The following is a 16,949-nucleotide window of genomic DNA, read 5'->3' on the forward strand; positions in this document are numbered from 1 at the left end:
CATTTATTTTGTCAGAGGAGAAATTTTAACAACCTTTACAACAACCTAAGGATTCTTTAACAACCTTTGACGACAGACCTACTATATGTTATTCATCTATGATAGGCTATATGTTTCTGCTAATGCGTTAATTTAACTTAATTTATAACAATAAAGCGGTTGTGCTCGGCCAGCCAGATTCATGTACAGTTTCTCCTCTCTTGGCTGCACTTGCCCTGCCTTTTCTTCACTGTTCTATATAATAAAGGCAAAGACAAAATTATTTTAAAACATAAGGATATATAAACGAAATGTGTTTTAATATAACCATTAAAGATATATATATATGTGTGTGTGTGTGTGTGTGTTGCTTATGATAGTGTAAGGTGAATGTTGTGCCAGAAACTGAGAACATCAAATGGAAAGGGGTAATTCGGTAATATTTTAAATTGGATTTAAAACTAAATAAATAAATAAAATAACTACATTTTAATTAATTTTCTAAATACCCCACATCATTAGGCACATATAAAACCTTCAAAAAAATCATACTTTCTCACCCCAGGAATTAAAGACCTTTTATTGTTTTTTTTGTTTTTTTGTTTTTTCTTTGTTCAGGTATAAGCACCTTTTATTCTCGACCCCGTAATGGACAAAATGGAATTGGTTTAAAAAAGATTTTTATACAAAACTTGCTATGAAAAAAAAAAAAAATCTACCTATTGCTCACGTGTCCCACATAACAATTTAATAACTACAAATGTAACATTTATCATCATTTTCACATTTTTATAGGACTGAATTTAAAAATAAATTGTGTGTCTGTGGTCTCTTTATTTTTTGTAAAAATAAAAATGTTGTTAATTTAGATGTTTAACTAAAACTACAATTTTATTGTGTTAGCCATTAACATGTCAGGTTGTAATCAGCAAGAAATGCTTTAATTTTTAAATGTCTTCCCTATTTTTTCCAAAAAAAAAAATAACATGACAAGGTTGAGAATAGTGTGATGGGGTTGAAGACTAACCAGTTTGAAGAGAGACATTGCCTTCAATTTTATATTTTTAATTTAGTCTCTCTCTCATTTGTGCCCTTTTTTCTGGGTCAACATATCTGCATGCACAACACAGTCTTTCTGCTGCTGATGTGGCTGCCATTTCTGACATAGGATGCTTGTCAAGGATGCTCTCATTTGTGACAGGGTTGAGTTTTTCAACCCCATCATGACATTGTATATACTTATGGATTAAAATAAAAAAAATTTAAAAAATAATTTTTCATCTTAATTGTACTGTATGTGATGAGGTTGTGTTGTTAAGTTTGACAGTAACCTTCCTGACTATAATACGCCTATAAAATATAAATAAAAAGTATGATACTACTTCTTCTGCAAAAAAAAGAGCTGAATGATGTCATTTCTGGTAAATGATTTCAAATATGGGTAGAGTCTAAATTATTATGGGTGGAGAATGGTTGGGTTGAGTTCAGATGGAGGGACATAACTTTATAGTCTGTTTTATTAAATAACAAATATTTTGCTTTTTTTTTTTTTAGAAAAATATTTTTCACAACAAAGTATCACAAATAGATACTTACAATACTGTCAAAAATTATAGACACTGCACATTTTATAAAAATTCATTTGAAGTGCCTCAGGGATAAAATGCTTAGTGTACAATAGAAATAAGACATTATTTTATGATGTTAATGCAATAAATATTTTTATTCATAATAATGAACAGACCAAAAGTTTTGTGAAAAGCTTTTAACAGTACATCTTGGTGAACCACCACTTTAAAGAGTCTGGGGGACTGCAATATTACTGAATCCCAGGAATGACAGAAATAAGTAGGAGTGTCACAGTCTCTGCATGTGTTCCCTGTGTCTGTCGTGGACTCTTATTTTGAAGTTAAGTTTTGTGCTGTTTCCATTGTTGCTTTGTTCACCTCATGTTTCCCTGCTACCCTGTTCCCTTGTTTGTTGCCATGGACACTCATTTGACCAAACCCATTTCCTTGTCTGTTTTTATAGTAATTCATTCACTGTAAAAAAAAAAAATCAGACCTCTTCAACTCAAAATTTTCTAGTGACTGGCTCAACATATTATTTCTGATTGAGCCAATGTTAACAGATTGTTGCCACAATTGATAAAATTCAATTCAGTTAGGCCAATTTAAATTTTTTGATGTGACCAGTCACTAGAAAAAATTGAGTTATTAAAATGTTATTGGTTTATTGACTAAAATTAGACTAAATGTCATCAGTTTTCGTCGACTAAAACTAGACTAAAATGTCATCAGTTTTCATCAACTAAAACTAGACAAAAATAGTCATGGATAATTCTGACTAAAATAAGACTAAAATGCTCAGACTTTTAGTCGACTGAAACTTGACTAGACTAAAAAGAGTATGAACATGACTAAAACTAATAAAAACTAAAATGACCGCTTGACACAAAGACTAGACTAAAACTAAAATTAAAACAGGCCGCCAAAAACAACACTATATTTGATTGATTTAAGTAGACGGTGGGTGGAGTCGACTATCTGTGGACTATTTGTGGATTTGTCTGCACATCTTCATGCTAGAAATGTTCAAAATTGACAAATGTGTGCGAGAATCTACAGATGCACAGGAACAATTCACAAATGCATGCAGCAATTGACAAACGCACAGAAACCACTTCACAAATGCACGGAAGTGATTCACAAATGAATGTCATGCAGATTTGTGTTTGTTGTGGGGGGGGGGGGGGGGGTTATTTAGCCTACATTTATTTGTGGATCTTAATCTATTTATTTGTGAATGATTAATTTTTGTGAATCTCTTTACATTTATTTGTGAATCTCAATTTATTTATTTGGAATAACACAACAATTCTAACCCCATAGTTTCCCCTTCAGAGTGCATGAGCAACATCACATCGGATCATGTGCTTTTTCATTGCGTGTCAGTATACCATGTTATAACCTACTCTCCATCACCATAAGGTACATTTCACATCGTTTGTTAGATAATTTGCAATTACATACAGGCTTTAAAGTATAGAATGTATTGTTTTCAGATGTTCTATTGCTCAGTCGTTAGTCAGGTGTACCTGCTAATTCTAGCTTTTGCCCCGTTTTCTCTGTATCCCAATTAGAACTGTAAATTTCTAGTTTTTCAGAGGCATTCTCTTGTTCAGATGGTCATTTACATTTAGTTAATTATTATTATTATTATTATTATTACTGTGTGTGTGTGTGTGTGTTTGTGTTTTTATCATACAACCTTAAGTTTTGTTGCAGACATAATGTTACGGTTACTAACGTAACCTTGGTTCCTTGAGATAACGGGAATGAGCAATGTGTAAGAGTTATTCCTGATGCTTAGGGGGGAATTGGTTGGTTCACGTCTGTGCACTTGATAAATTGCTTTTCAGCCCACTAAAATGGCCTGTGCCTATTTAATTCCCACTCAGAGTCAGTTTGAGTCAGATTTTTTTTTTACTGAATAGCAGTAGTATCAACTCAACTCGAGCATATGTGCAGTAGCGTGGCAAACTATGCAATGCTCGTTCCTGTTATATTAGGGAACCAAGGGTACGTTAGTAACCGGAACGTTCCCTTTTGATACGGTTCACTCGCATTGTATCAGAGTTATTCCTGATGCCTATGGGGAACGTACTGCAAAACGCTGTGCTACTAGTGCAGAACGGAGGCCATCCTGCGCAGGCTACTAAAGTCGGACTTAGCATGTCCAAAAATGGGAGCCTGTGGGAATGATATCACTCGGAGAAACCCCTAGGGTAGCTGATTAGGCAGAAAGGATATGTGCCTGAAGGGAAGGGATGTCTAAGTTATAAAACCTGGCAAAAGTGGACAGCGAGGACCAACCAGTCGGTGCACAGGTGTCATTAATGGATATTCCTCTAGAGCAAGCCCAAGAGGAGGCCATTCCCCTGGTGGAATGGGCCTTTACCCCAATAGAGCACTGCAAGTCCAAGGACTTGTAAGCTAGTGCTATTGCGTCCACTATCCAGTGGGACATTCTCTGATTCGTAACTGGTAGCTCTTTAGAGTGGCCTCAGAAGCACACGAACAGCTGCTCTGTTTGCCTGAATTGGCTAGAGGGCTCAATGTACACCCTAATGGCCTGAACCATGCAAAGTGGGTGTGGCGTCTACTCACCTTCGAAAGGGACTGTCTTGGGGCAAGACGGATTCAGCCTCCTGGTCCCTCTGAGAATCCTAACCACCAGGTCGTGTTTCCCAACAGACTGACCAGCTATAGGAGCATGGTACGTCAAGGATTTGTTTTAAAGTTAACAGCAGTGGCAGGTCTTAAAGTGACAGTAGCCTAATAAACCAGTTGCTGTGATGTCTGTCATTAATGTTAATCAAAGAACAAAGGTAACAAAGAAAACAGTGTCTTTAATAAGGATTAATATATATTTAATTTATACATTGCTCAAAAAAATTAAAGGAACACTTTGAAAACACATCAGATCTCAATGGGGAAAAATATCATGCTGGCTTTTTATACTGATATGGACTGGGTAATGTGTTAGGAATGAAAGGATGCCACATTGTTTGATGGAAATGAAAATTTTCAACCTACAGAGGACTGAATTCAAAGACACCCCGAAAATCAAAGTGAAAAAATTATGCAGCAGGATAATTAATTTTGCTGAAATTTCATTGCAGCAACTCAAAATGGTACTCAGTAGTTTGCATGGCCCCCACGTGCTTGTATGCATGCCTGACAATGTCGGGGCATGCTCCTAATGAGACGATGGATGGTGTCCTGGGGTATTTCCTCCCAGATCTGGACCAGAGCATCACTGAGCTCCTGGACAGGTGCAACCTGGCAGCATCAGATGGACTGAAATATAATGTCCCAGAGATGTTCTATTGGATTTTGGTCAGGCGAGCGTGGGGACCATTCAGTGGTATCCTTCATCCTCCAAGAACTGCCTGCATACTCTCGCCACATGAGGCTGGGCATTGTCGTGCACCAGGAGGAACCCAGGACCCACTGCACCAGCGTAAGGTCTGACAATGGGTCCAAGGATTTTATACTGATACCTAATGGCAGTCAGGGTGCCATTGTCTAGCCTGTAGAGGTCTGTGCGTCCCTCCATGGATGTGCCTCCCCAGACCATCACTGTCCCACCACCAAACCGGTCATGCTGAACGATGTTACAGGCAGCATACCATTCTCCACAGCTTCTCCAGACCCTTTCACGTCTGTCACATGTGTTCAGGGTGAACCTGCTCTCATCTGTGAAAAGCACAGGGCACCAGTGGCGGACCTGCCAATTCTGGTGTTCAATGGCAAATGCCAATCAAGCTCCATGGTGCCGGGCAGTGAGCACAGGCCCACTAGAGGACATCGGGCCCTCAGGCCACCCTCATGAAGTCTGTTTCTGATTGTTTGGTCAGAGGAAAAGCTTCTAATGAATCATTTACGAATAATTGAGAACTGAGGTGAAATGAAATGTATATTATGAGAAAACAAAAGTGTTTTTTGACCTTGCATGCATGTAAACCTGTTGTAAGAGACCACCAAAACAATATTAGGAACCTTAAAAAAAGCATAATAGGCTATTTGACCCAAATTACAAGTGGATACATGGAACAAGGAAGGAGAGGGGTCGGTGAGCGGACTGCCCGGCTCCGAGTTTGTACAGCCAGGAAGTAGCTACCAAGTCACCGGGTGGAATTAGAGCGGGGGTGTTCGGAGAATTCAGCGGAGCAGGGGTGCATCAGAGCGGATCAGATCGCGACTGAAACCTGGCACAATACTGCACACAATACCACGACAACGGAGGTACGACATGACTTTTTTTCAGACACTTAACCATGCTAAAGTCATTTGGGACACAAGATCAAAATTATATAATTATTATATATATAATTATATAATTATATTAGGAGTATTGTCTCAAAAACTGACCAAGTGGATAAACTCCTCACCGACTCAAATCTGGACTTTATTTGTCTATCAGAGACATGGTTAACAAAGACATCCCCACAGGCAGCTTTTAGTATTCCAGGCTACAACATATTCAGAAGGGACAGGAAGACTGGAAAAGGTGGCAGATTACTCTTTTATATTAAGGACAATTACAATGTAAACAGATACATGTACAGGAAAAATTGGACATGGAAATCGAATGTATTGCATTAACTATAACTCTGTCACCTCAAATGTCATTTATTTTAGTTGGTATTTATAGGCCACCCTCTGCAGATATAAATTTTTACATTTCATTTAATGATATTTTAAGAGAACTAAATAACCTTGATAAAGAAGTGATTGTAATGGGAGATTTTAACGTGAATTGGACAGACAAAATCTGTAGAAAATGATTAAAGGTGCCCTAGATTCAAAAATTGAATTTATCTTGGCATAGTTAAATAACAAGAGTTCAGTACATGGAAAAGGCATACAGTGAGTCTCAAACTCCATTGTTTCCTCCTTCTTATATAAATCTAATTTGTTTAAAAGACCTCCGAAGAACAGGCGAATCTTAACATAACACCGACTGTTACGTAACAGTCGGGGAGTACGCCCCCAATATTTGCATATGCCAGCCCATGATCGAGGCATTACACAAGGGCAGCCAGTATTAATGTCTGGATGTGTCTGAATCAACAGACTAGGTAAGCAAGCAAGGACAATAGCAAAAAATTGCAGATGGAGCAATAATAACTGACATGATGCATGATATCATGATATTTTTAGTGATATTTTTAAATTGTCTTTCTAAATGTTTCATTAGCATGTTGCTAATGTACTGTTAAATGTGGTTAAAGCACGAGAATTAAAGGGCCACACACCCTGAATCGGCTCATTTCTAATTATGCCCCAAAATAGGCAGTTAAAAAAATTAATTAAAAAAAATATATGGGGTATTTTGAGCTGAAACTTCACAGACACATTCAGGGGACACCTTAGACTTATATTACATCTTTTAAAAAAAAGTTCTAGGGCACCTTTAAAAGAAATAACAGGTTTATATAGTTTCACACAGCTAATAAATGGGCCCACTAGAATAATCAAGTCCTCTAAAACACAAATTGACCTTGTATTTTCAAATAAACCAGGTAGAATAATGAAATCTTTCGATTTTATTACAGGCATTTCAGATCACAATTTAGTTCTTATCCCTCGAAAGCTAAATAAGAATAGATTCACATTTAGAAAAGGTAAGAAGGAAATTTTTTATACAATACCAAAAAAAGATCTGGTCCATTTTGACTCAAATGCAAAAGGTAAACTGGAATGATCTATCTCATAATGATGGCATTAATCAATTTTGCACACAGTTTATAGATACAATTAATAATGTAAAGGATAAATTTGTTAAAAAGATGTGTAACAAAAACAAAAAGGCACATTCACCCTGGTTGACTGATGAGATTTGGAACTTGATGAAGAGAAGAGACTATTTGCTCAAGAAAGCCCTAAAAACTGGCATTGATACTGATATGCGGCTATTTAAAGATTGTCGGAATAAAGTAGTTAAGCATGTCAGGACTGCTAAAGCAAACTTCTTTATTGAATTGATTACACAAGCTAAAGTTAGTTTGGAAACATGTAAAAGAGATTACCCGCAAAGAAAAATGTAATAAAAAATATGAAATCAACATTAATTGTGTATTAACCCATGAAGAAAATGAAGTAGTAAACACTTTTAATATGTATTTCAGAGATTCTGTACAGGAGCTTGAGGTGGTTTTTGGAAACAGAATAACTGAAATCAGTCCTGCAGACTCGAACAAACCAGTTTTACATTGAAGTGAGGTCTCGGAGCAAGAAGTCCTTAAAATTTTACAAGGACTTAAAAATTCTAAATCACAAGATGCTTATGGGTTAGATTCCTGTATGATCAAAAGGAATGATTTCACCTTATGTGGGCCAATCACACAGTTAATAAACAGATCCATTAAAGAAGCTGTCTTCCCTGAATGTCTAAAAGAATGTCACCTTTGCATAAAGGAGGAGACCAGGCTGAAATTGCCAACTACAGACCTGTTAACATCCTACCTGTAATATCCAAGGTAGTGGAAAAAAGTTGTAGCCAAGCAATTAATGGATCATTTAAATTATGGATGTCACCCCCTGAATCCAATGCAATTTGGCTTTCGAAGAAACCATTCAACAGAAACAGCTCTCTGTTATTTTGTTGAACAGCTAAAATGTAGGTTGGATAAAGGGCCCCCCCTTTATCCAACCTACATTTTAGCTGTTCAACAAAGGTAGGAGGGAGCCATATTTAGGAGCCATATTTTTAGATCTTAAAAAGGCGTTTGACACAGTAAATCTGAACATTCTTTTCTCAAAATTATCAGCTCATAACATCTCAGAAAAGACACTGCAATGGTTTGATTCATATTTAAAGAACAGAAAACACTGTACACGAATAAAGAGTGTAGGAACTGTGGACGAACCAGACAAATGAATCATTCAGATGATTCTTTCAAAACATAATTCTAATTCAGAATTGAGGTTCCGGCTCCGGCCCGTCTGCAGATAAAGCCAGGCTGATTACTTTTACGACACATGCTTCCTGATAGCAGAAGCGACATACCAAAGGGTCACCCAAGAAGACAGAGAGACAATCCAGACCCTTTTGTTTCCTTACTTCACAGGAAAGCCAAAGAGACTGTTGAACAAATAAATCTGCCTCAAAATTGTTCCAACAATTTTAACGGACTTATCAAACATCTTTTAACTACATACATTTTGCATTATGTGTCCACAAGTACTACCTGTAAACAGTTAGGCTTTAGAACACTCACAATTCATGTAAATGTGTTAACTCTTGACTGAATGACTGAAAGTATGCCTTATTTGGACTTAATTTGATTCTTTCCCCCTTTCCTATATCCTGACTTGAATGAAATCTGTTTAAAATCTATTGTATTCCATTTAATAGAAATTATGTTAAAATGGCACTCTCTGCTGAAGCAGAAACAGGATGTAACACTTATGTTTTATTGGGGGCAGAGGAAGGCCCTCTTGAAACAGGACAATGTCTGATTGGCCAGGACTCCTCAGAGGGGTGACAAACAACTAAGTTTAAATGATAATATTGCAAGATAGTGAACGGGAGAAGTTGGTTAGTAAACGAACAGGGAGTTGGTTCTGTTCTGGGAAAAGAAGCCAAGACAAGTACCAAGAACAATGGAGTAACAAGAAAGAACAGACAAGCAGCTCATTCAAGCCATTCAACCTTCACTCACTTTTCTTTTCTTTTACTTAATTCTCCTTTACCGCTGAAAGTCTTGTGTCCTAAGTTTCGCCGCAAAATTCAACCAACGACTTTTGCCGCTTCAACTCCAGCGACAAAGAGACTTCCTTCATTGTTCCACACGGACCTGATCTGGACCAATCATCGACTTGGGAAACCCCTCTCTGCACGACGAGGGAAATTCACCTTTAAGTCAACGCAAGCAAGTACCTCCAGATGAAAACTGAACTGGTGCATTTAAATGAATGATTCATGGTTCGTTCTGGTCTTTGAAATGCATTGATAGGAATTCGGATAATTAGATCACTCTCTCTCTCTCTCTCTCTCTCTCTCTCTCTCTTTCAAAACTCTTTCTCTCTCATTTCCTTCTTACTGCAACGCGTATGAATGTATGTGTGTGTGTGTGTGTGTGTGTGTGTGTGTGTGTGTGCGTGCCTTTGTGTTAGATTAGTTTGTGTTCGAATAAATAAAATCTCTTGTAGATTTTAAAAGAAAAGTGTCTTGTATTATGTGCTTTATGATTTAATGTCTTAAACTGTCGATTTCAAGTTACCATGCTCTAATCAGTGTTTTCACGATTGTTGGATATTTATATCCGTTACAAGAGCTTATTACGGCTCGAGCAAATGAACGCTGGACGAATCAGTTGCTCGGTCGTAATCTAAACAACTCTTTATTCATTTGAGCTAATTTTACTTCCTAGGGTGTTTTCCCTACAAGAGCACAATGTCCTCTTTTTTAGACAGCTCGGTGGGGGTGCCTCAAGGCTCCATATTGGGCCCCCTCTTATTCAGTGTTTATATCAATGATCTCCCTGACATCTGACCTTAGGTTAACACCCAATTGTACGCAGATGATGCCGTTATTTATGTACATGCAAAATCAAAACAGAGAGCTGCATCTGTACTCAAAGGTGCTATGGAAAAAATTGCAGATTGGATGGAGCACTCATGCTTGACATTAAATTTAAAAAAAACTGTCAGCATGATTTTCTCCATAAGAAAGAACTCTCATCCTACATCAGATATCATTATTAATGGAGAAAAGTTGCAAGAAGTAGATTCTGTTAAATATTTAGGTGTTGTTCTGGATTAGTACATTGTCATTTAAAAAGCACATTTCGAAAAATTGCTAAAACTGTTAAATTTAGTTTAGCTCAGTTCAGATTTACTCGCCATCAAATGAGTACGGATGCAGCCAAGCTTTTCATGCATTCCATGATCTTTTCCCATTTTACTTACTGCATAACAATTTGGGGTCAATCAAACAGCACAGCTTTACAACCACTTCAAAGTTTGCACAAGCAGGCACTCAAAATATTAGATCAGAAACCGGTATCCTATCATTATTGTAACATTGTTAAGAAATATAAATTGTTAACACTTGATCATTTTATTCCCCTGGCTGATGTCAGTTTAGTGTATAAGATCCTACATGACCTGGCACCACCACCTCTTAAAGTTTATTGGCCAGCTCCTGCATCAGCATCACACACGTGTCGTGCTGCTCACGTGACCAGTGTCGGCCAATACTGAGCCAGTGTTCTGACGCAGAAGCTGGAAGCTCTGAACGTAAACTGTGTAGGAGAATGACACTGAAGAGAAAATAATGTTGAATAAAGTCGTTATTTTTGTTTTGTTTTTGTGCACAAAAATTATTCTTGTCGCTTCATAAAATTAAGGTTGAACCACTGTAGTCACGTGGACTATTTTAATGATGTTTTTAGTACCTTTCCGGACCTTGAAAGTGGTGGTTAAATTGCTGTCTATGGAGGAGTCAGAGACCTCTCGAATCAAAAATATCTTAATTTGTGTTCTGAAGATTGGAAAGACATGAGGGTGAGTAATTAATGACAGAAATTTCATTTTTGGGTGAACTAACCCTTTAAAGTAGCCCAATTCCAAGGGAAAACTGTGGACTTGGCAACACTGTGCTGGAGTTTGTTTTTGTTTCTGGACAAAAAAAAAGGCAGGGACTGTTTACAAAATATTTATTTTAAAAAAATCTAAACAACAACAACCAAAGCTCAATATTGCCTAAGTAATATTACAAAATATAATAATTTATTCAAACACACACACACAAAAAAAGTAGGTTTAAAGGTGGGGTAAGCCATATTTCAAAAACGCTGTTGGACATTGTTGATATTTGAAATCAACTCAAACAAACACACCCCTCTCTTCATTGCTCTGCCTCCAAAACTAACCCTCCAACCCTAACCACCCTGCTCCGAGTCGGTCTCAAACCCCGATTACTCCTGGCATGCGAGGTGAGTGCACTAACACTAAACATTGCATTCTCTAGTGGCCGTCAGTCTCTCACTATCTGGCCACTGTTACACACGCAATGTGAGAGTGGATGTCTATCACAGCTGACGCGCAACAAAATAATGCTTCAGAAAAAATAAAGCGCAAATGAATGAATGACACGGAAGCACAAAAAAATGAACGTACAGTACACAATAGTAAATATAAACAAGAGTTTGTTGTTAGTCGCCAACAGCACAGCAGCTCCAGACAATCAATGACACTCAAACCCGGTTTTACTCACACGTGGAGTGGAATCAAAGCAGCCTCCACGTCTGATTTCAGGCCTTCCTGCTTAGCTCCTTCCATTGCTGGAAAGCTTTTCTATTATTAACATGGGTCCTAAAGCACTTACCCAGTCATAAACCTTCATTCCAGTGATATTCTTTTGAGCTCTTTTGTATTGTGTCTCATCTCTCTTTCTGCAGTCATTCTTCATATATTTCTCTTGCTCGTTCTCTCTCCTCGACAGTCATACGCCCCCTAATACTGATTGGCTACGCGTTTGTTCTTGGTGTCGGTCTATCTAACTTCCCACCTTTAAACGGGTATGCACACTCTCCGACATGCCCAGAAGCTTGCAGTCAGCAGTGATTGCTAAATCAAAGAAGAGTAACACAGACAACAAACTTAAGTATTCTTGAACCATACAAATGAAATTTAAGAAAATAAATGAAGTGAACTAAGCAGATGATACCTGTCTATTTAATCTATTCATGGTTTTGAAATAAACTTAAAAGTGACAACAACGTAAACAAGCTGTGCGTTCACTGGTAATATGACCCTACACCCAAATAGGGGAGAGCGGGGTAAGTTGTCACATGGGTAAGTTGTCACTCTTCATAACTCCAAAACTAGAGGCTCTATCTCAAAAATCAAATAGCCACTTTGTGTGACTTCTTCTTCTATAGTCAACTTCCTGTTCACATGTGGTCAAGATCGCTCTAATCTGAGGTTAGCACAATTTTCTTATTTTTTGGCTTAAAAAGTAAACAATTTGCACTTCAAATTTTATGCAATACAACTTTGTTAGATATGAATGTTAAAAATTATTATTTTGCACAACATAGAGGAGACAATAACATGTTTTTTGATACTTTAGCTGACGTGCTATGTTGAGCTCACCTTGAGATTTAGCCAACATTAGCACACATGTCAGTTTGGGGCAAGTCATCACATGTGACAACTTTCCTCAGTACAAATAAACACATAGAACATGCTCAAAAAAGAGGTTCAACATGTTAAGTCAGTTATGTTCAGAGATTAACCATGTTAAGTTAAGCGAGTTATTTGCAGTATTCCATTCAGTTATCATGGATCTATGTGCAAGCCAGAGAAAGTTTGAGTTTAAAGTTCAAAGTAAAGTGGTCTTAATGTGTTTTGATTGAAATGTGTATTGTTTTGATTGAAATAATTGTTTTTCCAAATTCTCTAGGCATGATTGTTTATATTTCCAGTTCTGGTTTGAATTTAAAAATTAAAATCAATAATAACAATTAAGTAGTTGTGTTCTTATTTTTAAATAATCTAGTGTGACAACTTACCCGCCGATGGGCAAATTGTCACAAGTGCACATTCTCTATTCAACAGTCTACAACTCCGTAATGAGTTAAGATATGAAAATGTAATGAATACAACATACTGTATGTGCCCAAGACTTCCTTCTTTCATTTGGTATGGCATTTATAACATGTGATGTATGGTGCTCAGTAAATGTTAGACAATGTGAAAAGTGTGACAACTTACCCTGCTCTCCCCTACTATATAACCTGTATTTCTGTTACAGTTTCTCGAATCATCCATAACATTTAGAAACCAGTGCTTTTCACAAAACGATTTGTAAAAAACAGCACCACACAATTTCAACACACCTGTTTTGCTTAAAATCCTCTCTCATCTCTCAACGTAAATATTTGATAATGAACACCAGTGCCATTAGAATGACAAGTTCTTGTGTCATTGTTCACAAACAAGATAGTCAAAATGCTTGACCATGTTGTTGTCAATATAACAATGCACTCTGTCAGTATTTCCAGATGTAAACTATGGCTATGGTTTTGATAATGATATAAAATGATGATTGAAATGTACAAGGCTGCACTTCTTCTCAGTGACATAGACCTATATCAGTTTCAATAGTACAAAATTACACATTACTTGTATGTGGGATATTGATTGCAAAAGAATGAACAGGAGTCACATTTATGCTTTTACTGTTGGGCAGTCAAGAAATTACAATACAATGTCATTGCAATACAGAAGAAAAGACTGGATTATTTTACAGCAATACAAAACGTTGGAGACCACCTCGGCAGATTAGGTAAAACTGAAACAGGTTAGCATTGGCCACAGGGGCAGTATCAAAACAGGCAGGGAGCTTGAGGGCATCCGCCATGGACATAACAGGCCTGGCAAGGTGTCTCAGGTTGACCACAAGTTCATGTTCGACCTCTGCGGTCACGATAAGGCAGAAGGTTGCGACCAGCTGCTCGCATCAACATCAGCGGTGTGTCCTGCAGACTTAAAGCCAATCTCAAACGCCTAGGGGCTGCTCTGCTGGAGGCTCTAGCATGGTGGCCATGTTGACTGGGGACTCTGGTATGGCAGCCATGTTGTGAACAGGCTCTGGCGTGGGAACCACAGGGCAGGAAGGTAAATATAACATAGGGCTAGCAACCATTAAAACAAGACATGCTGGTGACCGAGTTCCGTGGCCACTGGCGACTATCTTGGCATAGCTGGATAATTTAAACTGCTGGATTCATAATGGGGTGAAGTCTTCTTTCATGAAACTTCTCTGAGACACAAAGGTTGAGGAACCAAACACAGTATTTATTGAAAGGGTAATCCACAGGTAGACAGGGTATATCCAGGAAACAGTGTCAAAAGCAGGGAACAGATAATCAATGGCGCACTCAGAAATGCAATATAGACACATACAAGACTTCGCAAGGAATGAATGAGAAAACCAGCCTCATATAGGTAATGAGCTAATGAGCAACAGCTGAATGCAATGAATACTGATGAGTCCAGGAAAGAGAATTATAGGAAATGTCGTTTGTGAGCGAATGACAATAGTCTCATGTGGAGTGCCCTCTGGTGGCTCTCAAGGGCACTCCAGTCGGTGATCATAACAATTGTCTCACATAGAGCTGCTTTATAGCTGAATCAAATTTGTTTCATGATTGATAAACTTTGCAACATTCACACTGTTATTGAACTGTATTGAATCAACATAAATTGGGCGGAATAATTCCACTATATTGTAGAGCTGCATTATTGCTGAATCTGAAGTCACTTCATAAATCTAATTTTGCAACATTATCACTATTTTTCTTTTTATTATTGTAAAGCTGCTTTGAAAAAAGTCTGCATTTTATAAAGCACTATATGAATAAATATGACTTGACTTGACAGAATCCTGGATATTTGACATTACGACACAGGATGTGTCTGTGTGAAATGTTCCTAATAATATGGATTTGGACCACTGGACCACTGCCTCCATCCTGCGATACCACACTGAAAATCACTTCTTAACTCTACATGGAGGAAACCTTTTAAAATTATTTAAAAAAGTGGAAATTAACTAAGATAATAAATGCTTTACTTTGAAGTACTGGGCATTCTTAGTTCATGTAAACTAAAGTAGTTACCATCTAGGTTACTAACCCCTGTTCCCTGAAGGAGGGAATGGAGATGTTACGTCAGAACTGAACAGGCGAATTGAGATCTCGCCTGAGAGGTCAATCACCTTCACTTAGACAGGTGATGATTAACATAACTTAGGAACACATGCGAACTCAATGAATTACCATGGAAACAAACTAAAAAAGAGAGCACGGGCAAAACAGGAACAGAACATAGAGAAAATTAAACCAATTACAGGTGAACAGGTTGGATGAACTGGAACGAAGATTATGAGCCAGGCCTTCTCATCCAACATCAGTGCCTGACATCACAAATGCTCTACTGGATGAATGGGCAAAAATTCAGAACACTCAAAAATCTTGTGGAAAGCCTTCCCAGAAGAGTGGAAGCTGTTATAGCTGCAAAATACATAGACATTAATATGGAATCCCCTTTTGCCTTCAAAACTGCCTTAATTCTTAATGGCATAGATTCAACAAGGTGTTGGAAACATTCCTCAGATATTTTGGTCCATATTGACATGATAGCATAATGCAGTTGCTACAGATACGTCAGAACAACCATGATGCCAATCTCCCATTCTACCACATCCCAAAGGAGTTCTATTGGATTGAGAGCTGGTGACTGTGGAGGTCATGTGGATGGGTACACTCTGTGGTCATAATGGGGCGGAAATATCAGCAACTATACTCAGGTATGCTGGGGTGTTTATGTTGGTACAGTTGGTTAAAAGGAGCCCAGAATGTGCCATGAAAATACCCCCCATACCATTACATCTCCACCACCAGCCTGAACTGTTGATGCAAGGCAGGATGGATCTGTGCTTTCATGTTATTTACTATCTGAATGTCACAGCGGACATTGAGACTTATCAGACCAGACAACGTTTTTTCCAATCCTCTATTGTCCAGTTTTGGTGAGCCAGTGCGAATTTTAGCCTCAATTTCCTGTTCTTAGCTGACAGGAGTGGCACCCGCTGTGGTCTTCTGCTGCTGTAGCCCATCTGCTTCAAGGTTCAATGCAGTGTGTTCAGAGATGCTATTCTGCATACCTTGGTTATAAAAAGTGATTATCAACAAGGCATTTTTGCCCACAAAACTGCTGCTCACTGGATGTTATCTCTTTCTCAGACTATTCATTGGAGATTATTTCAAAAGTGCTCAGACCATGCCACGTTCAAAGTCACTTAAATCACCTTTCTTTCCCATTCTGATGCTCAGTTTGGACTTCAGCAGATCATATTTACCATGACTACATGTGTAAGTCCACTGAGTTGCTGCCATGTGATTGGCAGATTAGATATTTGCGTTAACAAGAACAGGTAATAAAGTGGCTGGTGCATGTGTGTGTAAATAGGCCTATATCATGTTTCCTCCAAACAAGCAGACACATGAAAGGTCAATGAACAACATTTATGAATTGCGTGTGGCACAAACATGTTCATTCAACAGAATCTTTGCTTGGAGAAAATTACCTGTTTAATTTTGGCCAAATTAAAGATACATTGTCTAGGAATTTGCATATGTTCAATTCAGTATGCATATTTCATACTGAATTGAACAGGTCACAAACATTTTAAATACCTTAGGTTAAAGAAAACTGAATGTTTTGGATGGCTACCTCTCAGTTTAGCATACTTTGAAAATCAACAATTAAACACATTTAAAGGGGAATCCAGTTTTAATGCAAAAGCAGTGCATACAAAAAATGATATATTCACTCATCTCTTTTCTTAAACAATGGTTAAAAGGGTTGAAAAAACGTTTTGTTTGA

This window comes from Megalobrama amblycephala, linkage group LG3 (genome assembly GCF_018812025.1).
Source record: "Megalobrama amblycephala isolate DHTTF-2021 linkage group LG3, ASM1881202v1, whole genome shotgun sequence".
Classification (NCBI taxonomy): Eukaryota; Metazoa; Chordata; class Actinopteri; order Cypriniformes; family Xenocyprididae; genus Megalobrama; species Megalobrama amblycephala.